The sequence below is a fragment of the Monodelphis domestica genome, chromosome 3 (assembly GCF_027887165.1).
Source record: "Monodelphis domestica isolate mMonDom1 chromosome 3, mMonDom1.pri, whole genome shotgun sequence".
Taxonomy (NCBI): Eukaryota; Metazoa; Chordata; class Mammalia; order Didelphimorphia; family Didelphidae; genus Monodelphis; species Monodelphis domestica.
In genome coordinates this window covers 459,173,182-459,197,373 of record NC_077229.1, presented here as the reverse complement: position 1 = coordinate 459,197,373, position 24,192 = coordinate 459,173,182, and the positions used below count along the sequence as shown (strand labels likewise).

At 37.5% G+C, this 24,192-nt stretch overlaps 1 protein-coding gene across 2 annotated transcripts in view; it reads left to right on the top strand.

The window, feature by feature from the left end:
* Positions 1-4,827: 4,827 nt before the first annotated feature.
* Positions 4,828-24,192, top strand: part of HAPLN1 (hyaluronan and proteoglycan link protein 1) — an 89,880-nt gene continuing 70,515 nt past the window's right edge. Inside the window, exon 1 of one of the 2 annotated variants that reach the window (XM_007487344.3) lies at positions 4,828-5,465. The gene's annotated coding sequence lies outside the window, so the exon portion shown is untranslated. The remainder of the gene's footprint in view (positions 5,466-24,192) is intronic. The other variant, XM_056824615.1, reaches the window with a different exon arrangement.

Here is a 24,192-nt window from a genome sequence, read left to right as displayed (position 1 = left end):
TAGAAGCTTACCATTCAGGAATTATTCAATTGTCTTTTTAAAACATCCTTCCAATTATTTTCTAAAAATCAAGAATGCAGACAAAATCTTTGGAATATTGAATTATATTCTTCATCATGTTGTGCAGACGATTCAGTTCTTACTATATTCAAGAATATCTGATCTAAGATTGACAAGAGAAAAACTCAAGTCTATAGATGACTGCTGGTTTTGTTGCTGCTGTTGCTTTTTTCATAGAAGATCATGACTGCTGAGGGCTGGAAGGGTTAGAATGTGAATCAATGTGAGAAGCGCTCATACCAATAAAATCATAGACCTTTTCAAGGATTTCGGTATTACAGAATGAGCATTCTTTATCACGTGGGATATATAATTACACTATTGCTATAACTATTGAATCCAACTTTAATCATCAGGTTCCATACAAAAATAGCCAAAGAGAAGGATCTAAACAGGAATTGTACCTTTCATGAAAAGATCTGAATCTTTAGAAGTTTTCAATAACTCAACAAAATTCTCACTTGATCCTTCTGGCTGCTGTTTTTCTTTATTTCTCACTGTATCTTTTGCTTTTTCCTCTGACCTTTTTGTTGTTTCTCACATAAGACATTCCACCTTGAACTTCACGGCTAGAGTTGTGTCCCTCATAATTTCTATCTCTTGACTTCCTCAAGTCCAAGCTAAAATCTTACCTTCTACAAGAAGCCTTTAAATGCCAGTATCTTCTCTCCATGGATTATCTCCATTTTATCCTGTGTATATATAAATATACATACATATCTTGTTTGTACAAAGATGTCTGAATGTTTTCTCTCCTATTAGACTATAAACTCCTTAATAACAGTCTTTTCCTGTATCCTCAGTGCTTAGCATGGTGCCTATCACCTTGTAGATGCTTACTAAATGTTTTCTGACTGGAAAATTTGCTGACTGTTTCTATAGAAAAGAAAAATAGACTCTTGCTCCAAGAGACTCCAGCTTAATATATTTAGTCATACCACCATTCCAGAAATGTTCAAATAGGGATACTTTAACTTGAAATAAAAATTCAACAGCTCACCAAGAAGGGTGATATCTGGATGGGTACATAGTAGGGGAATGTCCTAGGTGCAAAGAGAAAATGGATTCAGTAACTCCATTTATAAAGATATGTCTATCTCATGGGAAGCAAGAAGAAGAAAGGAGGATATTGCAGAGGAGAAAATCTTAGGGTTGAGTGACTTTTATTAATAAAGAAGTTACGATTCTTAGAGTGACTTTTTTTAAATTTGAAAATAAGTTTGCTATGAATGTGCTAAGCACCTATTTAACTGTGTACTCTGGTCATCATGTGAGGGAAGAGAGTGTGGGGAATGTTTTATAATGTTGTTTGGCCCATTTTTCTATCTTTTAAAAGATTTTGCATTAAGACAAAAGATATATTGTAAAAATATGCTGTTTGTCAAGAAATACATCAGAAGCATTAGAAGTAAGTTTGTCTCATTTTCTTTTTTCAGAGCTGCACTTGATTTTCAAACTGTTTCTCAGTATGAACTAAAAGTTTGAAATATTTGAATTTAAAATGTGAATTCTAAGCACAGAATATTTTTAAAAAGTAATATCTCAAAATGCTATTTTCTTGATGTATTTTAATATAGAAACATGTTTTCTGCCTTTTCTAATATATATTTACATAAAAATTCTCAAAATGAAATAATTTGAATGCTTATAGAATGTCTTTATAAATATAATATTCAGTTATACAATCTTTCTTTGAACAGACACCAGAGGCTTCTGATTAATTTGACCACCTCTGATTTTAAAAACCTTTTAGAGTTCTTGGAGAATTACTGCAGGACCAAATATACAAACACACATAAATATATGTGTATTCAAACATATAATGAAATATAAATACTTCACATTATTTTAAGCAATTTTAATTACAATGTCCCTGCCCTGATGCAACAAATAAAACAAGAAATCTATAAAACTCTAAACCACATAATGAAAAAGAAAGAACTTAAATAGTAAATCAAATGTTAAGTCTATAAAAGTAAGCACTCTCAGGTGAACTTAAAAGTAAATACATATAGGGATCTTCACTCATGCAGTTGAGACTGAAAGTCAATTAAATTGTCAATTATATGCCAAAAACTGGTGTGGTTAAAACTATTAAATGGACCTAAGGAAAAGCAGATAAAATTGAGGCAAACCTAAAGCTGAGCAATTGAACAATGTTTACTTAAGACCTCCCCCCTCAAGTTGCAGAGCTAAATAGTTTGCTTTAGCCTCAGAAACTTGTGATTAGGTGTTACTGTTAGACCTGAAATCTGAAAAAAAAAAAAAAAACTTTGGGTGTTTTGACTAAAAAAGTGACGAGATTGTGTGTGTACTAAGGACAGTGTGAGCAAAGACAGCATTACTGGAATAAATGTACTCCTTCTCAAGGTGACTACTCTAAAAGACATCATAGATCATAGTCCATCACACCCCTTTTTTTTAAACAGGTCAGAAAGCAGAGGCCCAGAAAAGTCTAACAACTAGTCCACAGTCACACAAGTAGTGTCAAAGGAAAGATCTGAACCCAGGTCTTTTAATTCTAGACATAATGTCCTCTCTACCTTGCCACACTGCCTGCCATAAATGAGATATGTATTTGCTTATGAGGTCTACAAACCTTAAGTACAATAAAAGCTTCCTGGGCAGCCTTTACACCTCCTTTTTCCCTTTATTTTTTTAGCCACTATCTCAGTGAGTTTTGAATAATAGTTACCTATATCCTATCATGACATTTCAGCAGTCTATCTGACATACACTCTTTTGAACCAAGCTCTTCTGATTCTAGATCTCAGTATTTGTAGGCTTTTGAAGTACAAATACGGACATGATTTTTTTCAGAGTCCATCTCTTTGTTTTGGTGTTATGAAAAAGAGAAATTATGCAATGGACAGGTGGCCTCATTCCTTGTTTTAAAGCCCATTTCTGATGGGCAAGATTTCCCTTAGGCTCCTCTGGAGCCCAGATCAAAACTCCTCCACTAGTTATAACTAATTTTTGAACTCTAACATATAAGCTATGCTTCACATCAAATGTCATGAGAAGCTATGTTAAAAGTTGTAGAAACAAGTCTTACATGTTAGGAGAGATATTTGTTCTTGGCACCTCATTTCAGCGATGGAACATTAGTTAACTCTTGATCCAAAAAAATCTCCCCGAGTCTTGAGAATTGTTATTATTAATATTAACACTTACTATAAACACATCGAAAAGATATCACGACTCCGAACTTCAATAGCCAATTTAATAAATCATTTACCAATGATTAAAAGCTATATGGGTAGAAATCTCCATTTCCAAACACCATGGAGTGATTTTGGGGTGACACGCAGCTATGTTTAAAAACAAACCAAAAAAAAAATTGTTTCCTGCTTCATTATGAGGAGAATAGAAGGAAGGAATTCCTGCTTTCGCAGCAATCGCCAGTGCTCTGACTTACTTTTAATTGCTTCCTCTCAACTAGAACTGTGTTAATTTAGCTATTGTGTGTGTGTGTGTGTCTGCGCGCGCGCGCGCGGGTTTTATTTTCTTTCTTAAGCTTTTTCCAAGTAGTAACAGTTAATTCACGAAAAGTTTGTCCTTGCGGTCCCAGGACAGGATGGGAAAATTTAGAGAAGCAGTCACTTCTGCCGGTCTCTGGGAATGGCGGGAAGCCTCCTTTCCCATTTCCTTGGTATCATCACCTAATCCCGGTCTTGCTCCATATGCAGTTCTGGCTACTGCTGGGCGCCCTATACGTAAGACAATAGCGCCGCTTGCAGCCGCCTGCACAGAACAAACCCCAGTCCTTCTAGAGCAGCATCTTTGGTCTCCCTCAGAACAGGGAGATGTCTTTGGATGGGAAGATACCTACCGGGCTCACTTCTTTCCCCCTTCCCCTCCTGGGCGTGGTGGAGGCGAAAAGTGGCGTGTGAGGGACGGTTGAAACGACTCTGGACAATTTCCAGGCACTTCTGCAAGCCACAGGCTCCTGCACTCCCTCAAGCTCCCCGAGACCAGTTTGCTTTGGGCTGTGCTTCTTCCCCCAGCTATTGACAACTCGGGTTTATTTGCCTGTAGCCAGTCCTGTGCCCACTCCAGCTCACTCCTCCCGGGCTAATTCAACTGCCGTTTTCTTCCTGCGGTGTGGTGTTCTTCTCCCCCCGCCCCTTCCCCTCCTAGTCTCCATCAAAGGTGGCTCTGTTATTGAAATATGAAGCCCTTTCCTCTCCAAAACTTTGGTTACTTAAGGCGGGAATCAATGGACCTATATACTCTCTCTCTAGTTATAAATAAATGTCTGTTTGCTCAGAAGGAGTGTTCCCTCTATGTCCCACCATCTTCTTTATACTTATTTTAAGGGTGGGTGTCTGTGTGTGTCCATCTGGTTCTAATACTGGGCCGTAGATACATAACCCCAACCCCACCCACCTAGCCCCACCTTACCCCCCCCCCCCCGCATTCCTCACACTATAAATAAATCCAGGTTGTCTGTGCTGTCATCCGAGGCAATACAATTGGTGTTATTTGTTTGTTAAGGAAGATTTAAAGCAAATACCACGACTGAGCTCAATAAAACAAGAGAGAAGGGCTGCATCTGGCAGAGTTTGGTTCTATGTGCCCCTCAACTCTGAAGCTTTCACCTTTTTTTTTTGGTAGTTATCTGTTCTCTACTTTACCTTTTCAAGCCCAATTCCTTTCTGATGTTTGTTTTGTGCGGTGTTTTTGACTGGGAGAGGAGAGGGAGGGGAGAAGGAGGGGAAAGAGAAAATATCCCACCCATTGTTGGACTTGCTTTTAAGGGGGGCAGTTCTACAGCAGCAGGTCCCAAGTAGCTTGCCCCAGGGAGCCTGGCACACACTTTACTGCTTTTGAGCTAATTTCGCTGCAGACCCTCCCCTCCTTTCAATATCTTTAGCTTTGTTTTAAATTGGATGGAGTGAGAGAAGGAGGTGTGGTGTGGGTGGGGGCTCTTGGGTGTGTGGCTTTTGCTGCTTCTCCTGCTGCCTTTTCTGAAGCTAAGGGCAGGCAGGACAGGGGACCCTGCTCTGAACTGAGAAGAACCTCATCTAAGAAGAGCTCTGTGCTTTCCCCCTCCCATCCCCCGCCCTCCCTGAAGTTTGCATGGAGTGCACGTTGGGCTATAATTAAGGGATCTTGGAGGCGTACTTTGCTTATGACGCGTTGCTTTTCTTTTGCCTTCGGTGAAAGTGGCTCCTTCTTCCCTGGATCAGGACCTCTGCCATTCAAAGGCACAAAGAGACATTCTGGACATACTCACACTCACTCACTCACACACACACACACACACACACACACACACACACACACACACATTCACACACACAGTCTTAAGGTGAGCAAGAAGAACCCTGCCTTCACTTTACGTCCCGTTTTCAACTTCAGCAGAACTTGAGAGCATCTCAACTTCTGGAGCTCAAGACAAGGTAAAAGTTTTAGATTTGATGGATTTGTTACCCTCTTGTCAGATGGTCCTCATGGATTGCCTTCAAGAATTCAGAACGTATACTGAAGCTAAATTGGTTTTCTTTTTTCCTTTAAATTTACACACAATTTTTTTTTCTTTTGAACTTAACTCATTTGGGAATGACAGTTGAACATGGCATCTTTGTGCTTAGTATTTGGGAGTATGAAACTTTGAAGGATCCTATATTAACAGATAAACTATCTTATTGCAGTCCACAGGTTCAGTCAGCACTGTGAAAATTATATACTTTACTCTGCCGGCTTTCTCCTGGGTACTATAAATCTCCTAGATTCATGGTTTTTCCAAGTGGCGACTTTTCCAACTCGATTCCAACAGGAATTTACAGCACCTGGAATGAGAAAAGGCATAGTGTAGACTAAATGAAATGCTGAGGAATGAAAGTGGGAGTGACCAGTTCAAATTGAGGAGTTTTGTTTTAGGGAAAAGGTGGTCTTGCGTGATTTACATTGTGCTAGTCCTAAATCAGCTTAATCTTTGAGATAAGGCATCTTTTAGTTGGCTAGGGTTCCTAGTGCGAATTGGGAAGGTAGACGCTGTGGAATACAGACATTTATGAAATATCAAATACAAGTGGGTAACGGGTAGATACACTTTTTCCACTTACTCTGTAAAAATACTTCTATTTTAAATCACACACTTGAAGCCGTTTTAAGAGTTTGTAAAGTGACTTTCACTGCCAAGGAAAAATTATGATTTCTTTAGGCTTTGGATGTAACAACAGCTCTTAGGTGGAATATAGTTGCTGGTCAAAATAAAATGTTGAACTTTCATTTATCCAACACATTGGGGAGTTTTCAGGGTGGAAAGTGTGCTTATACATGTTCCAGTGTGATGTCATAAAATCAAACAGACTGGTTTCTTGGAAGCTAACAGTTCTTGAGAAAGAAAACCTGTGCATTCAGTCCTCAGTGTAAAACAGTATTTAGTCATTACAGATGGAGTTTCTGGTAACCATTTCCATTTGATGATTCCACTGTACTCAATTAGCATTCATTTCAAACAGTTTCAGTAAAGAAATAAGTTTTTATGTTTTTAATTGTTCTGTTATGAATATAGGATTGGCTTTCTCTGAATAACTCATTATGTAACTTCTAATCTTTATAACCAGTTCTCGGCATTGGCTCAGTCCTTTAAGTTTTTCTTGCCTTTCCAACTCTACTGTAGACCCTGTGATCAAACTGAATTAACAACCCAAGTCTGCCCTTGGAAGCCAAGTTATCTTCCAAGTCATGATAAAATTTATATACAAAGAAAGGGTTTTTCATCACTTTCAGTGAACTAAGAAACAAAAAGCTGAGTGTGTATATACCCAGGGAATATTAAATCTTTAAAAAATCCTAAGCTGCAGGATACTTTAACACAGAAATTCAGGTTTTCATCATTTTAATATTATTTTAGTTAAGACATGGATTTGGACAAAAATTCCCACTGAATTACCTTTGCTAATTTCAAAGTTATTGAAGTAGAGGAGTCTAGATTCTGAAAAATATCACTTTTTTAACTGATCTCCTAAAAATATGCCTGGAGTTCCATCTTCCTAATGTGGACACCTAATAGCTGAAAATTCTCTATTGAGAAACAAGAAGAGAATTACAGCATGTCCTTATGAAGTGAACCATTTATTTGCAGCAAGCCCCTGTCTCTCAGACAACTGAGTGACAGTCTAATTCAGAAGTTTTGGAGAGGCTTGCACAGAGAAGAATCATTTCATTATATCCCTAGTGGTTTCATTTCCTTTCCTTTCCCTTGGGAGCTAGCAACACATCCAATATAAATATATTCTGAATATATAGTAAGACACTTTATGGGTAACAGTTCTTTTGAGTACAGTTTGGAAAGTGTAGTGCTGCCTTTTAGCCCATTGGGTGTGGTGGGTTTGCTACTTCCTGACAAACTGAAAATTTTAGAATTTTGGTGTAGACCTGCATATAAGCTTTCAGAGGAAAAAAAATTAACAATCATACATAGAAGCTGATTCTCTTCTTTTGAAAATTCAGTTTCTTGGACTTGCCTTTTTTTCTTCAAGTACTTTTGAACCTCATGTTCTACATGTTTTGATTGCTCAAATAGTCAACTAATTTAAATTCCAACAAAATAAAAAGTGAACTAGAAGAATCCTTTTCAGATTACATCCTTCTTCTCTTGCTTTTAATGAATTTTTAGACATTCTGGCTCTGCCATTAACAACCATAATACTTAGTCTTGTGCTTAAAAAGGGAGCCTGTAATTTAGAGGTAACAAAATGTTCTCTGGGGTTAAAAAGATAAAGAAAAAGGGTGGACTAAATGTACTTAGGATTTCAATCAATAGTGTTTAAGGAGGATTAGAGGAAACAGCTGGTTAAACAAATATTAGGTGCAGAGTGGATGCAGTGGTATAAATTAATAATGCAGTCCTTTATTTACTCTATGAATGGGAGGTTTTGTGAAGGCTATAGCAGTTAAGAGATGGTCACTGTCTGCCACCTAGTGGATGCCTTCAGGAAATTTTTTCCCACTATCCTTTACTAAAGAGTTGTCATTCAGTAAGGAATCCTATGAAGTAGTGAATTGTCAATTTAAACAGAACAGAAGTACCAGGTGGCATTTTTTCCCCTTATGAACTCCCCACTTGTAACAGGAAAATTAGTTTAGGTCTTTTAGTGGGCAGCTTGACACCAACGGATTTGTTTCCATGAGGATGCTGAATCATTCAGTCAAATATAGAGTAGTCACACCTTGTAGAGGATTTATTTTTAACAGCTATGTATAGTTGTCGGTGAGTGGAAGGGTGGAGAGACTTTGGACCTTATGAATCATTTCTGAAATGGAAATAATGTCTGCAAAGTCCATTGTTGATCCATATAATGAGTGGCTAAGAGCAGGATCATATGACTCAAGAGGGTCATAAGCACATTCTAGTACAGAAGCTTCTAGTTGAGCAGATAAATATGTATATATTTAATTATAAATATTTATTTATATAATATTATATATTTTATTATATATATATACACATATATGTGTGTGTATATATATATATATATATATATCTGTCCAACTAGAAGCTTCTGTACTTTTCCATTTCATTTATTGGAAAAGAATACTAGTTTTAAAAAGTCATTTGGCCATTTACAATGGATGAGTAAGGAGATTATTTTACAAAATATTTTTATCTATCTAATGCTTAAGAGAAAAGGCAAGATTACTAACTAGCATATGGAATAACTCTTATATTCCCACTTCTTATAGATTGATTCAAAGCAGCCTCCTTGCTTCCCTTTAATTAATAATACTGGAGTAGAAGTCCTAGACATGATCAATTACATGCAAAACAACAATTTAAAAGAGGCATTAGGATATCATAGAAGAGTAATCTATCTGAAGACTGCAATGGGTGTTTTGAAAACTTTTCTCTAGCAGTATATGAATTATTACACTAATAAGTTCTTAGCATGATATATGAGTTAATGGCTACAGCACTCAAGCTGTAGCAAAAGGAAACTTTGCCTTCGCATTAATCAAAAAAGTTCTGAAATTCAAATTGAGCAAGGTAAAATGCCCCAGCAGAAGAAAAATGATTAGTTGGTTACATGTTTTGCTTTAGAGGTATAATCAGCAAATAGTGTTTTGCCTACTGGCCTGCAATAGATATTTCCATCCAAGAAAACTTTAGTTCTGTGTATAGCAAGAAATCACAGTTGAGTGATGAGAGAACTGCCCTATAGTAATGTCTTTCATTAATAGTGGAAAAGTAATAAAAAGTGTTGATTAAATATAATGACTAGAATTGTCATCAGCCACAGGGTAAAAACAGGACATATTATCTTAATATTTGCTTTCAAGAACTCCATATGCACCAGAAATATATCATTATATGAACAAATATGATTCAATATTTGTGAGTTTGGATGAAAGACTCACCGCTGGCTAGTAAAAAATGACTTAAACATTTGAAGTTTAAAATGGGGATTCACTTGAAGAATAATAATTAGCATACTCTCCAGAAAGTATTATTAGCTGTTTCAAACTGAAAGCTTAAATCTAATAGAAGCAAAATGAAGGAAGGGAAACACTGTGAACTGCCAAAAACTTATGGAGGGAAACTGCCAAAATCCCTGAGCAGGTTTATGTCCTTGGACCCTGCAAGGCATGACATCAGAGCATTTCCCTCCTGCAGAGATTCTGAAGCATATGAGTAGAAGGAAAGGCACTCATTCCAAGGATGCTCATTGTCTCTCTAAGTTGATATCCAAGGTGATACTGGTGAAGCATTTTAGAAAATTTCACTGAAGAGAGTCTGTCTTTAATTGCTAAGCTATTTTCAAAACTTTTATTCATTTTAAAAATTATACTGTTTTATTTATATAAGAAACATCTTTTATCCAAGTCAAAACTCTCACTGTCAAATGATGTCTGATGTTCCTAATAATAAGCCAGAGCCATGAGAGAAAATCTTTGGAGAACATAATGTAGGCTTTTAACAACACATATCTCAGAAGACATTTTCTTTCTCTTTTTCTTTTCCTTTGTTATAAGAATTGGCCTGCTGAGAAAGGAAAAATGTTAATATATTCAGAAATTAAGATGTAGAAACAAATTATGTAAATAAAGTTTTTTTAAAAGCAAATATAATATGATGCCCTTCACTGGATACAATACTTCACATGTAGTCTGACCAAAGCAGGGTATAGTGCAATATCACCTTCTTCCTACTAAATCTTATAGTTTTAGCCAATACAACTTAAGATCCCATTTTGTTATCTATCAAAGGCATTTCAAGTTGAGAAGACATGTTTATACCATGTTTATACTGAGGAACCAGGAAGCCTTTCTGTATTTGTGATCAAATCACATCACTCCTGCCCACATGACCAGGCTCTCCCTTTGGTCCCTGATTTGGTTCTCTTCCCTCTTTCTTCTCTGTATGAGAATAGATTGTGTTCTTTATCTCACTGGTGAATTCCAAACTCTACTCCCTTTTCTATCCCAAATATCCCAGATCACGTACATAAAGAGTTCACTGGCCTTTCCCATGCCATCTTGCAACATGGTGATCATGTCCTCTTTTTAGGAAGGCCATGTCACCTTCTTGCCCCACAATCTGATCCCTTTTGCATCCAGAACACCTGAGGCTAGGTATCAGTGAGCATCTTAATTATTCAGGATTCTTCCAAAGTAGCTGGATAAGATGTTCCTCAGGCATATTGAGAGGATAGGGTAGAAACATGGGGGAATTTTGAACATGTGAGTGAGGTGGGGCCACAGCAAATGGTAAGGACTTCAATTCAGAATGTTTATTTCTTAGCTGTTCCACCTTGACCAAGTTCCCTTTAGGACCCGTTTTCATCATCTATGAAATGGAGAGAATAATACAATAATTGTCTGCCAGGCTTGTTGTGGTGATCAAATGAGATGAATAAACTTAATTCAACAAACATTCTAAACTGTGAAATTCTGTGAAGAATATTAGAAGAGATGCAAAAATAAACCAGATATTGACCCTGTCCTCATAGAACTCAGAGCCTAAGGGGATACTACACATATATTCATTATTGTTATAACATTAAAACATAGTACCAAGCTTGGTGGAGTTAAATATGCTCCTTTATCCTCTAAGGGGTCCCTTTTCTCTGGATTTATACATGTTGTACACATGGGGTTCAGTGCTGGTGAAGTCTGATCTCTCCATTCTTATATTCTTTAGTGAGTATGCCCATTTTGTCTCCCTAGGAATGATTTTTATTTAAAACTTGATTTTTGGCTCATGTCTAGAGTCTCTCCAATGAGGGAAGTGAAATGGTACTCAATGTACAATATGAACCAAGTATGGAACAGGTATTTATCTCTAATTCACAGATGAAATGCTAAACATAAAATCCAAGTGCAAATTGATAGAAAGACCTAAACTAGAATTCAGTAACTAAATTTATACAGACTATATTATATTCTCCCTGGAGATGGAGAATGAGATCTCATCAGAGCATAAAGCAATTCTTCGAATTGATGCATAAGCATTGTTACCTTTCACCCAAGCTCTGCATTGCCTCCTCCAAGACCTATTGAGTCACTTTCTCTAATTACCACATATGTCCAGAGAAGGGGTGGGGTGGTAATGAACCCTATCACAAATCCTTAAAGAGAAACCTAGTGAAAGAGCCCGAGAGAGATCCAGGAATAGAGACACTTCCTTTTAAAGGTCCATTAAGTCATTGGTTCTTCCTACTTGGGGGCCAGTATGGGTTACTCCACCATCTCAAAGGGGAGGCCCTTCACCACTGAGTCAGTCATGGTCAGATGCAATATCATCACTCCAGTGCCCAAATACTGACCAGCAAGCATGGCTAAATGATATCAATAAAGTGCCCAAGTACTAAGCTTGCAATCATGGCCAACTATGACCAGGAAAAGGAGTCTTGCACATCTCCCATTTAACTCCCCAAAACACTAGGATATGAAATGAAGCATCACCAAAAAATGGAAAGTATGAACAAAGTGAGCTGATAGAAGAGATCATGAGCAGTAGGGGTAGAGGAAGCATGTCCATTGGATCTGAAAGGGTCAATAAGAAAAGCAATTCAGGCATGGGAACAAAAACATTAAGACAAAAGAAATGGGGAATATATTTAGGATAAGAGTAAATAGACTAATTTGCATAGAATGTGTAATGGGAACTAGTATAAGGAAAGACTGTAAAAAGGGAATTTTAGGCCAATTATGTATGTAAAAGGGCTATACAATTTATTATTATTACTGTCTGTCTGTGTATATATAATGAGTATTAAACCACTTATAGTATTAAGAAAAATTGTTGACACTGATACTTACTGTGGACACTAGAGACTTAACAAGGACCAGAAAAACTGTAAAAATTTACTTTAGCCACATACAAGTAATACTAATTAGGGACATTTATGCAAACTGCTTCCTATACACGCCTCATTGCCATTCAGCACAATAACAATCATGTAGCCAGTTAAATGCATCATATTAACTTGTGTAAGTTTTACTTGATTACAATACTTAACTCTATTCATGAGTGCTCAGCCTTCACAGTTTGCTGCTCATGTAGCCAGATCATCTGCTCATTGCTTAAATCAATTAGAGATTTAAGTTGGTGGTGACTTGATAAAGCTACTTAATAAATTCTTGTTTCATTAATTAATGACTGAATAGATAGATAAATCAATAGATAGATTGATTGATAGACATGATAGAGATAAATAGAGATGAGAGAGAGAGAGGGAGAGGGAGAGGGAGAGGGAGAGGGAAGAGAGGAAGAGGGAGGGAGAGAGAGAGGGGGAGGAGGGAGGGAGGGAGGGAGGGAGGGAAAGGGAGAGGAAGAGGGAGAGGGAAAGGGAGAGAGAGAGATTCCTTATCAGTATCAGGTCCTTTGCTGGCATGGAAAGCAGAGCCTTTTACATTAAATAAATATACCCATCTGAGTTCACTTAGCTCATCTGAGGTAGCTCCTTTTCAAACACTTGATAACTCTGTAACCTTTTAAAAGGAAAATTGTTTTTTTTTTCTTGTTATTCACTTGTGTTCAGCCTTCCTTCTGTGCCATACCTGATCTCAGTCTGTTAGCCACCATCACTCATCCTTGTTTTAAAAAGGAAAGTATAATGGAGGAAAACAAAGGCTAACACTTCCTGCTGTTGAAGACGATTTTTCCCTCTACGGTCTAGACTTCTCTTCTGTGACACAAACCTTCTACTATCACCAACACTGCCCTTTCTTTTTTCTCTTTTTCCTTTTTTAAAGAAGGGAGGCAAAGGTGGTCTGATCCCCTGATTGTTCTCCACTGGTGTAAGCTTTATTGCCATATAGCAGGAGATATATTGTAGTGCACTAATATCTATCAAATTAGCATCTGGATAGTCAAAGGACTCAAACATTTACTCAGTTCAGAGAATGATGAAGCTCGAAGGGACCATAGTCTATTCTTCTTATTTTATTCTCATTTTATAGATGAACAATATATCTATTTCTATCTATGTGTATATGTGTGTGGTGGTGGTGGTGGCGGTAGTAGTAGTAGTAGTAGTAGTAGTAGTAGTAGTAGTAGTAGTAGTAGTAGTAGTAGTAGTAGTAGTAGTAAAAAAGTAATTTAAAAAGTAGTAGTAGGTTTAGGGTTACTACTACTACTACTACTACTACTACTACTACTACTACTACTACTACTACTACTACTACTACTACTACTACTACTATATTAGCAGCCTGAAGTCAAGAAGACTCATCTTCAAGAGTTCAACTACATCCTCAGACACTTATAAGCTATTTGACATTTGACTCTGGACAAGTCACTTCGCTTTGTTTATCTCAGTTTCTTCTTCTATAACACAAACTGGAGAAGAAAATGGCAAACTATTCTTAATATTTTTGCCAAGAAAACCCCAAATGGGTTCACAACGAGTGGAAAACAAGTGAACAGCAACAATAAAGATGTATATGGGTTTCTTTTTTACTGCCACAGCACTGGTTGTAAAGTAATCATAAAATTCAGCTAGACTCTTCTACTATTCCATGCAATGCAAAAAGCCTCTAGTTTTCCAAAGTCAAACTTGACTCAGAGAAGACACCTCATGGCCTCTATCACAAACTACTATTCTGCTCAAGCTATTTTCCCTTTGCAGTTCAATGTATTACAACTAATAGGGCTCTGCTATTTTTTTTAATTTTGTTTTAAAAAGAAAGAATTTGAAAGATAGAATCAATATTCTCAAGGAAAGGGTTTATTCTCTTTGCTTTGTTTTTATATGCATGCCGTGATTGATAGCTGGCCTTAGAGCCAGAGTCCTGGATTCAAATCCTGTGACCTTGAGCAAATCACTTAACCTCTTAGTGTTCTATGAAACTCTCAGATGATAAATTTCAGAGAAGTGCCAATCAACATTGATAACTTAATCTTAGATCCAGACCCTATCTCCTATTCCCTTAAATGCATTATGAGTAAAATATATCCACCTTCTAACTTGACAGGTATAATTCCTAGTATTGGGGGGGAATTTGCATACTCTGAAACAATATTACTGTGTGGAAATGTATCCAGAGTTCAAGCTCAAGATGTCAAGAACATAAATCTGTTTCCTGAGCAGGATTTGGAAAACAGGAAAAGTCAGTGGTCCAGCTCCAAACTTTTCTTAGCAACTCCAGTGCTGTGGCCAGAGATTCCAACAGGATGAGCTAGGGGGTGATAAGGGATAAATGGGAGCTTTGGTCTGAGTATGGGCACTTTTGGCTGAGGATGCTAAATATGTGGAGCATGAATGAAAACAAGGGAACCATTGTTCCAAGGTATGGGGGGAACAAGGAAGGGCAATTCTCATATTTTTACTCTCACCTCATACTTTTCAGTTTTGGGGTTACTTCCCAGACATTCCTCCTTCTTCTTCCTCTTGTTTTCTTCTTCCTCTTCTTTTCCTCCTTCATTTTTCTCTTCTTCCTCCTCGGGTCCCAGGAACAGGCCTTTTACTTTTATAGAGGCTAAAGATCTCCTTTTGAAATCCCTTATCACTTCCCCCCATCCTTAGATCCAGTAGAAAAGGTTGTGAGAAGATATTAATATAGTTTTTAGGTACACAGAGGACTAAAATTGGCTTGGTCTGCAACTTAAGAGGAGAGATGTATCTCTTATGGTCTTTGAAGCTGGCAGTCAAGGTTTTGGGTAGAAAAGCAGATCCAAAGAAGAGAAATTGAGCAGAATTCATGAGAGACAGTGCCTGAAGTTCAGGGTGCTGATGAAGAAACCAAGACAGTGGTGCTGAGAAGGGAGAAGAAGGCTTTGAAGTTTACAGTCCTGGCTTCTTTCTCCTCCTCCTCTGAGGACAAAAAGACCCTACCTTAATTGTCCCTAGGTAATGGGAAGAGGTTGGGAGCAAGGGAGAGGAGGCCTTGACAGGAAGGAATGGGTTGAGTGGGGGTGGGGGGGGAGGAAAGGGAGGGAAATCCTATGGAAAGGCATTGGCAAAGGAAAGCCAATTCCTGGGGGTCACCTGGGGCCATTTAGTATGACTGTTGCAATGCAGTTGTTTGTATTTAAGAGATTAAGATATTAAATGGGGAAAATTCAGCCAGGGATGCTTGTTTCTCGTGTCCACCTCTTTCCTTGATCTCCTTTAACCCATACTACTTCAGGATTTCTTCCTATCCCATCCAAATGATTTCTATCCTCCTCTCTTCTTTAGGTTCATATCTTTATAATCTAATTCACCCCAGCTCATCTTTCTTATACCTAAGTTTGAGGTTAAAAAAATAGAGGCTGTCCAATGTTGTGCCAGCCATGCGATGTATACGATCATGCGATGTAGATACCAAAACCTGACAATGCATAGAGGAGTCTGGAGCAAAAGAGAACAAGCACTGACAAAGTTCAATCAGAAACCATAAGAATAAATGAATAAAAAATAAATCCTGTAATGAATTTTTTTTTCATCCAAGGTTCTATCAGTTGGAAATAAAGAGAGGAATTATAGCACTGTGGAAAAGAAAAACAATCTCTGGTGATCATGCATTTGAAATAGGTACAGATTCGAATTAAAAAATCAAATGAAAACCAGTCATTTTTACAGATAGAGAACATCTATGGCCAAGTAGTTTGTTCCCTCTAAGAGATAGGGAGAATGCCATTAAGCTTTATTACAAATCTATCAGGCCAAAATGAATCCCATTGACTCTATTTTAAAATACTTTTTACATTACGATGAAATGAAGTTATGCTTCAGTGGCAGCATGGAAATAAAAGCACTTTATATAACAAAAGGATCTTAGATAACTGAACATCATACAAGAATTGGCTATCTTTAGATTTTAAGTACAGAGTATCTGAAAAAGAAGCTACAGCCCAATTATATGGCGCTGCTATGCTGCCACCTAGTGACAGGTGATGGCATTGGCCCTGTGAATTCATGAATCATTTTATCCCCCAAACACAAAATCCCGAATGCCTTGTCTGAAGAGTAATCGCAAATGTTTTCATGTTTAATGTAGTTTATTAAATGCTATTAATGTCTTTTCATGCTGAGGATCCATTACTAAGACTTGGAAAGACAGGCTTCTTTTCTTAACGCAAGCCTAACAGAAGAGGGGGCATAGTTCATTCTCGCAAGTGGCTGATGCAGCTCTTATTATATACGGCATTGACTTCATTGCCGATGACTCAGGCCTGAACTAAGCAGTTCTCCCGGATGAAACTGAGCTGTGTTAACTTATGGAAAGAGTTTAACCGATTGGATTAAATAGACCAGTTACTAAGCCAGCAGCCACTTAGTCAGAAGTGCCTGTCACATAAGCATTTAAGTATCAATCAAGACTAAAAATAATTCAAGAAAGTCGGGAAATGACATTGATTTCACAATTGAGATCTCCCTGATACCAAGCAATAGAAAACCAGAGCTGGTGACTGCTGGGACCCTCCAATTTGGGCATGCCATTAAGAATAAAGAAAGAGTCAGAATGACAAGAGCTAACATAGACACTGCGCTTGCTATGTGCCAGGCACTATGCCGAACACCTTATGTTCTGATTTGATCCTCAAAACAACCCTGGGGATAGATAATAGCCACATTTTATAGATATGTGTACTGGGACAGTCAGAGGTGAAGGGACTTGCCCAGAGTCATAGCCTAGTAAGTTTTGACTGAGGCTGGATTTGAGATAATAATAACTAGCATGTATATAGTGCCTAATATATGACAAGCTTTAATTTTTTTTTTCTCATCTGATCCTCACAACAACTTTGGGAAGTAGATGCTATTACTATTTTACAAATGAGGAAACTGAAGCAGAAGTTAAGTGACTTACACAGGGTCACACAGCTAATAAATGTTTCAGATTACATTTGAACTCAGATCATCCTGACCAGGTCTAGAGCTCTCTATCCACTGTGTCTCCTAGCTGCCTCTACAAAAGATGACTTCAAGGAAGTTAAGCCTTTACCTCCGGAATCTCTTCTTCTAAAGAAAGAAGACCACACATGTGAGTTTTGGGAAAACAAAATGGAAGAGCTCATACCAATACAAGAGGCAGAAAGAAAGAGGTGGAATCCAAAGAGAGTCAAGAGGAAATAAGATGAAACATGTGGTTCATCAAATGGTGACTCAAGGGATGAGGGTTCATATGAGGAGAGGAGACAACCATAGTGTTAGTTTTCCAGGGTAGAAATTTCCCAGGTCAGCAATACAGCAGAAAAGGAAAAGAAATTGCAGTACTGATTTTAAAAAGAAGACTCTCCTAAGGTTACAGATGATTCAAAAAAACACAGAAGTGTACAGAAATAGTTACCTAGACAACCAGAATCCCCATAACTATACGATTCTGCCACAAAGTAGCTCTACTTATCCCTCTTGCTTTTCTTCTTTACAATAAAATCTCAGCTGGTATAAAAGGACCTGCAGAGCAGGTATACTGGGGAACTCTGATCCTCAAGTTTTGCACCATTGCCCCTTTCCCTTTTCCACTCTCAGACAGATGTTAATTATCTCTCCTATCCATAACACTGTAGGGATATAACACTCCTATCCATAATCCTAGATCACCTGTACCACTCTGTGGGTCAAATACTCCCGTTTCAGTGGTTGTGAATTGGCATTGTTCTGGCTCTGTCCAGCTGTTAGTTAGACATAGTGGCCCAAACTGCTTGAATAAGTAGTTATCAACCACAAATTATGCAGATACAATGAAAGATCAATAGGCCTTGCTATTGGTAAGCTACTTTTGCCCTTCCATCTGACCGCCCACTACTCTCTAAGAACTCTCAAACTTTTGCCACAGTTGAACTTTTCTTTGTATTGTCTATCCTGACTATATGAATTCTTTGTAAATAGGCACTACCTAAATTTCATATTTATATTTCCAGCACTTAGAAATGTGCTGGATGTTAAACACTTCATAATCTTCCTCATATAACATATATATTAGTAATAATTATAATAAAACTTCATAAATCTTCCTCCCCTCATTGGTTCATTTCTTTTTTTCATTCTGAAAACAAAGATCTGTCAGTCTAATCACTTTTTTTTTGTTTCCTCTGTATCATCTTCTTTTCCAACCTTGAAGTAAATTTGCTTCAAAGCCATGTCCTTGGCTCTTTTCTCTCTTTAGATTATCTCCTCTGGCAATAGTATTCACTTTCACATTTTCATCTATGACCTTTGAGCAGAAAACTTCCAAATCTGGGTCTCCTTCCCTGGCTTCCTTTCTTGTCATCAGATTCACAATCCAACTGCCTAATGACCTAGGAGTTCTGCTGGCACTGCAAATACAGCATAAGCAAAGCTAAGTTACAAACTTACTTCTCTTCTTGACTCCACTATTTCTTCGAGCAGTGCTACTAATCATGCCTGACTCCTGGTTGTGATCTTTGCTTATTTCTCTTCCCTTAATTATTAAACTCATTTGTTATTGTTTAGTTGTTTTCCATTTCTGGCATGACTACTTTTGGGGTTTTTTCTGACAAAGATACTAGAATGGTTTGTAATTTCTTTCTCCAGATCATTTTACAGATGAGGAGATTGAGGCAAACCATGACTTGCCCAGGATCATACAGCTAGTTTCTGGGGTCAGGTTTGAACTTGAGGAAGATGAGTCTTGCTGCCTTGAGGCCCAGCTCTCTATCCACTGCACAACCTAGTTGTCATCATCCATTTACTTTTTATTATAATTATATGCCAGACTTCACCCCCCAATTGACTCTGAGTTCCATATTGTCAGGAGTTGTCTTAGATAAACTGTGTATCACCCTTGGTATCTAGCATTAATACATAATTAATAAATGGTTTGTTGATCCGAATGATTAAAGTGAAAAGAAATTCATGTCTCCTTAAGACAGACCAATCTACTTTGAGGAAACTATCATTTCTAGAAAGTACCTCTACTTTATCAAAATCTGCCTCTCTAATTTAGACCCATTGCTTCTAACTTTGTTGTGGAGCTAAGTAATAAATCTAATCTCTCTTCTATACAGTAGCTCTTCAAATATTTAAAGCCAAATGCCTCTCCCTTCAAATACCCCTTAAACACTTTCATTTCCATGCTGGAGATTCCAAAGTTTCTTCAACCTTTTCTCAAATGGCATGATTTCTAGACCCTTCACTATGCTGACCAGACTCCTCTGGATACTCACTAGTTTATCTTTGTCCCTCTTAAAATTTATTGCTGAGTATAGAACACAAAACTTCCAATACAGACTCACTGGTGAAATCAATAAATCATAAATCTTCACTTTATAAATCTGTTTATGTTTCCTAACATTGCATTGGTGTTATTGACAGCTACATCACCCTGCAGGCTCAAGTTTATCAAAGAAAATGCTTGAGGTTTCTTGATATAAACTTGCTCTTTCAGATGTCCAATATAATCCACATGTAATGTTTTTATTTTCAATTTCCTTGACAATTTATTTCTTTATTTAATATTTAAAAATTTTTTCTGTTACATTTAAGTTCCAAGCTCTCTCCCAACCCAGCACCAGAGGAGAGTGGTAGGCATTATTTTGAGCTCAAGAGCAATACTTGATTTTTTTCCCATTAAACTTCATCTTGTTACCTTCATACCATAGTTCCAGACTCAAAAGATAATCATCACAGTGTCTTCTGTCAGCATGCAGGTACCCCCTTATTCCTTGATTCTCACTGGACTTTTTGATTGCAGTCAATGTCATATAGTTTAGCTCTGTAACTCTACAACCTCTTAGTTTGATGGCATTAACAGAATGTCCATGGGAAGCAGCTGCTAATAATGTTCTGTCACAAAATAAACATCTTTTTCTTGGGCAAATAGCTTTGCATCACAACTATAGGAAATAAATGCCATATCAAAGTTAAAACTAAATTTGGAAATAAGAGACAAGGATCATTGATCATCTTTTATGAGGACTTCATTTCATTATAAAGCAATGCTGTTTAAAATTAATCTTCAGAGAGTAAAAGGAGGGAAGCAATGAGCCTTCGTTAAGTACTTGGCTTCTTGTTAAACTCTTTAATGGCATCTAAAGGTAAAGGTTTCTTAAATGTATCACACATTGGCATAGCAACTCAGGGGTAGCTTGATTGTCCTCAAAGGAAATGCAAGGACTGACCAGATACAGCACACTGAAAGAGGGGAAAAAACCCAATACCTTTTTGAGGCATTTAAAGAAAAAAAAATCAGTCTACCTAGAGTGAAGAACATCTGGGCCTTGATGTCAATGATTTGTTCCTTTGGTTAGAGTCACTTTTTTTCTCCCCTTCTAACTGATATAATTTCTTTTCTCTGGTAGCTACTGTAGAGAGAAAAAGTGGCTTTCACTTGTTTTTGTTTTTATTTAAATTCAAATCAATGACTTAAGTTCTTTTTTTTTTTAACCCTTACCTTCTGTCTTAGAATCAATAATGTGTATTGGTTCCAAGGCAAAAGAGGGGTAAAGGCTAGGCAATGGAGAGTGACTTACCCAGATTCACACTGTAAGGAAGCATCTGAGGTAAAATTTGAACCCAGAACTTCTGGTCTCTAGGCCTGGCTCTCAACCCACTGAGCCACCTAGTGGCCACCTAGTGCCTCAAATTCTGAAATTAGATTGATGGTATGACCTAAGAAGATATAAGCAATTATATTCACTTTGTATATTTGGATAGAAATGAAAGAGTAACTGTGTTCAAAGTTACCTGCAGGACCATGGGTTGTACTGACATCCTCTTGGAAAACACTTGTCTCTGTGAAATGTGAAATAGATAAGTATGATCAAGGTTGGATCTGACTTGCCACAAGGAGGAGTTGCAGGACCCTATTTTTAATGTTGTAGGCAAAATGAGTATAGTTTTAGTTGTGTTCTTAGGCAGAATTAAAATATTATGGCATATCAGTATTATTGCCTTGTTATTTGCTAAGACATTATTTTGGAGTAAGAAATAAAGCAAGTTTTTTTTCCTTTTAATGTTCTTTTAATTGAAAAAAACATTTTATTTGTATGATTCACTGATGCTGATAATTACTCTTATGGTCTGAACTCCCAAATGTATGACTCTCAAATATTAAAGGAACATCAAAATGAACATTTAGTACCATGTTTTTGTTCTGATTGTTGGATGAATGAATTAGAGAACCATCTTCTTTCCTCAGGGCCAGGATGATGAATTGATAAATGCTGTAAAAGTGGCCAAAAAGGTTTTTGTCCACAATATTCCTTTGTAACCATATTCATAGTCCTGGTTCTCTGATTCATGGAGTAGATTAGAGTGGTACATGGGATGGGGCTACGACTTTATCTGCTTAGTTATCCTTTGCAATGCCACAGTATTTTTGCAGTGATGTAACCAGATTGAAGAGGGCACTTTCTGTTGATAACAGGTCTGGACCTTCTTGGGTCAAAATCAACCTGTCCCTTGAAAAGAGACAGCACTAGTGCAAGTGAGGATCAGTGAAGTACCTCAGACCTGGGCTACAGCTTGGAATCTAAAGTTTTGACATTGTCTCTACCCCTCAAAGGAAGCTACTTTTATTTTGGTTGATGCAACAATGTTCCAGTCACAGCTGCTGTCTGTCTCCCTCCATCCTTCCCTTCTCTCTCTCTCTCTCTCTGACTCTTGGTGGGTCTCTATTTCTCTGTATTTGTGTCTCTTTCTGTCTTTCCATGTGTGTCTGTGTGTGTCTCTGTTTCTGTGTCTCTTTCTCTCTGTGCCTGTGTCTTTCTGTCTCTGTCTCTGTGTCTATGTCCTTACTATGTCTGCGTCTCTATCTCTGTCTCTGTGTATCTGTCTCTGTTTCTGTGATTTTCTGTGTCTCTGTTTCTCTCTGCGTTTGTCTCTGTCTGTCTGTCTGTCTGTCTCTCTATCTCTTCCTCTCTGTCAATATCTGTGTGTGCATGTCTCCTTTCCTCAGTATGGATCTGGCAGCCCATGTAGCCTCATTTTAAATAAGTCAGTCTAATAAGGTTTTAGGAGAACTATTGATTTACACTAAAAGCTTATCTTATTTGTATGGATGCTTGTACAACTGAACTCATAGTTTTATTCGAAGTTTATTTTCAATTTTGCAGAAGTCATTGTTATAGATTTACATATTTGTATTAATGTATGAGTTTTCCCAAAGCTCCAGGTGTCTAACAAATCCTAAGCAATTACCCTTCCTCAGGCTGGTAGTGGTTCTATGTTTTGAGAGAAGACTACAATGATCTGTTGACCACTTACTGAAATCCATGAAAGTAGTAGTTTGGAAACGGTTGAGGTACAAACTTACTTCTCAGGATGCTATTCACAACAGAAAGAATTCTCTGGTGAAAGAGTTCTTGGGACCTTCCATTTTAGTGTTCTGAAATAATACATGGTTTTTAAAAACAAAGGAAAGGTGCATACCATTATGCACCTAACAATGTTATGTGACTGACTCTTGGAATCCGAGGATTTTAAAGTTGGAAAGTACTTTAGACATCATAACAAACAGTCCTTAGCAGAAGCATTAATTCCCTCTATCAGGGCTTCATCAATCAGTAATATATCCTTCACTTGAAGGCTTGTAGGGACATGACTCAGTATTCACAACGGTAATTCATTATAATTTGGTACAGCCACAATTGTTAGGAAATTCTTCCTTAACTTGAGCAGAAATTTATCTTCATGTAATTTCCACTCTTTGGTCCAAGTTCTGTCTTCTGGGCACAAGTACTCAAATCTCCTGAGGCTAACCTTCTTCAGAGTAAAACTTTCAAATATAAGAACTTTGAAATTACCAATGGATTTAATTGCTGTGAAATTATCAGCCATGAAAATGAATCATCCTGATAAAGAACCAAAGCTAAGGATTTAGTGGTTATGGTATTGGGGATCCTTACCATCCAGGGTCTTTGAATGACTTATCATATTTAAAGAAGGGGTAGGTAGTCTGTTGTCACTTCAATATAATGGGAGCTAGGGTTGTAGGTATCATATTGGGAGTTTCAGGGAAGTTTGGTCTAGGTTTCAAGGTAAATAAATTACTTGTATTCATATCCTGGGGCCAGACTGAATTCACTGGGTATCAATCCCATAAGCTCATCTCCACATGGAGGATGAAGCACACCCATACCAAGCAAACATGGAGCAAGCACTTGGCCAATGTTTTCTGCGTCCCCAGAAGCATAAGGTCTCTAGTACCTCTGAAACCTTAAGGCTTGTGTTTTTTGAGGGATTCAAGTCAACTTCTCTTCAAGCTTTCCATTATTATGAATATTAAAAAAATCAATCAATAAAATTTAAAATACCTAATGGGAAAACCTGGGGGATGTTAAGGATGATTGGGCAAGTTTATTAACTTTGCTCTACCCTAGACTTAGAGAATTGTAAAAATAGAAGAAATTTTGAGATCATGGAAACCAACTCACTTTAGAAATGAGAAAATAGAGAAACATACAGGTTTAGTGACAGACTCTAGGTTACAGACCTAGATAGTATCGAGCTGGGATTTTAATCCTTGTCTTCTGATTCACAGTCCTGTTCTTGTGCCATTGCCACAAGCTGATACCTAATTAGTTAATCGATCAGTTTACTTGTATTCCAGGCACACTGCTAAATCCTGGGGACACACATATGGCTAAAAAATGGCCACTACTCTCAAGCAGCTCACAAGGGAATGGTAGGAAACAACAGGAAAGCAATTATGTCCAAACATGCTATATACACACTAAACTGGGAGAAATCTGCAAAGGAAACAAATGTCATTAAAGGGAATTGGGAA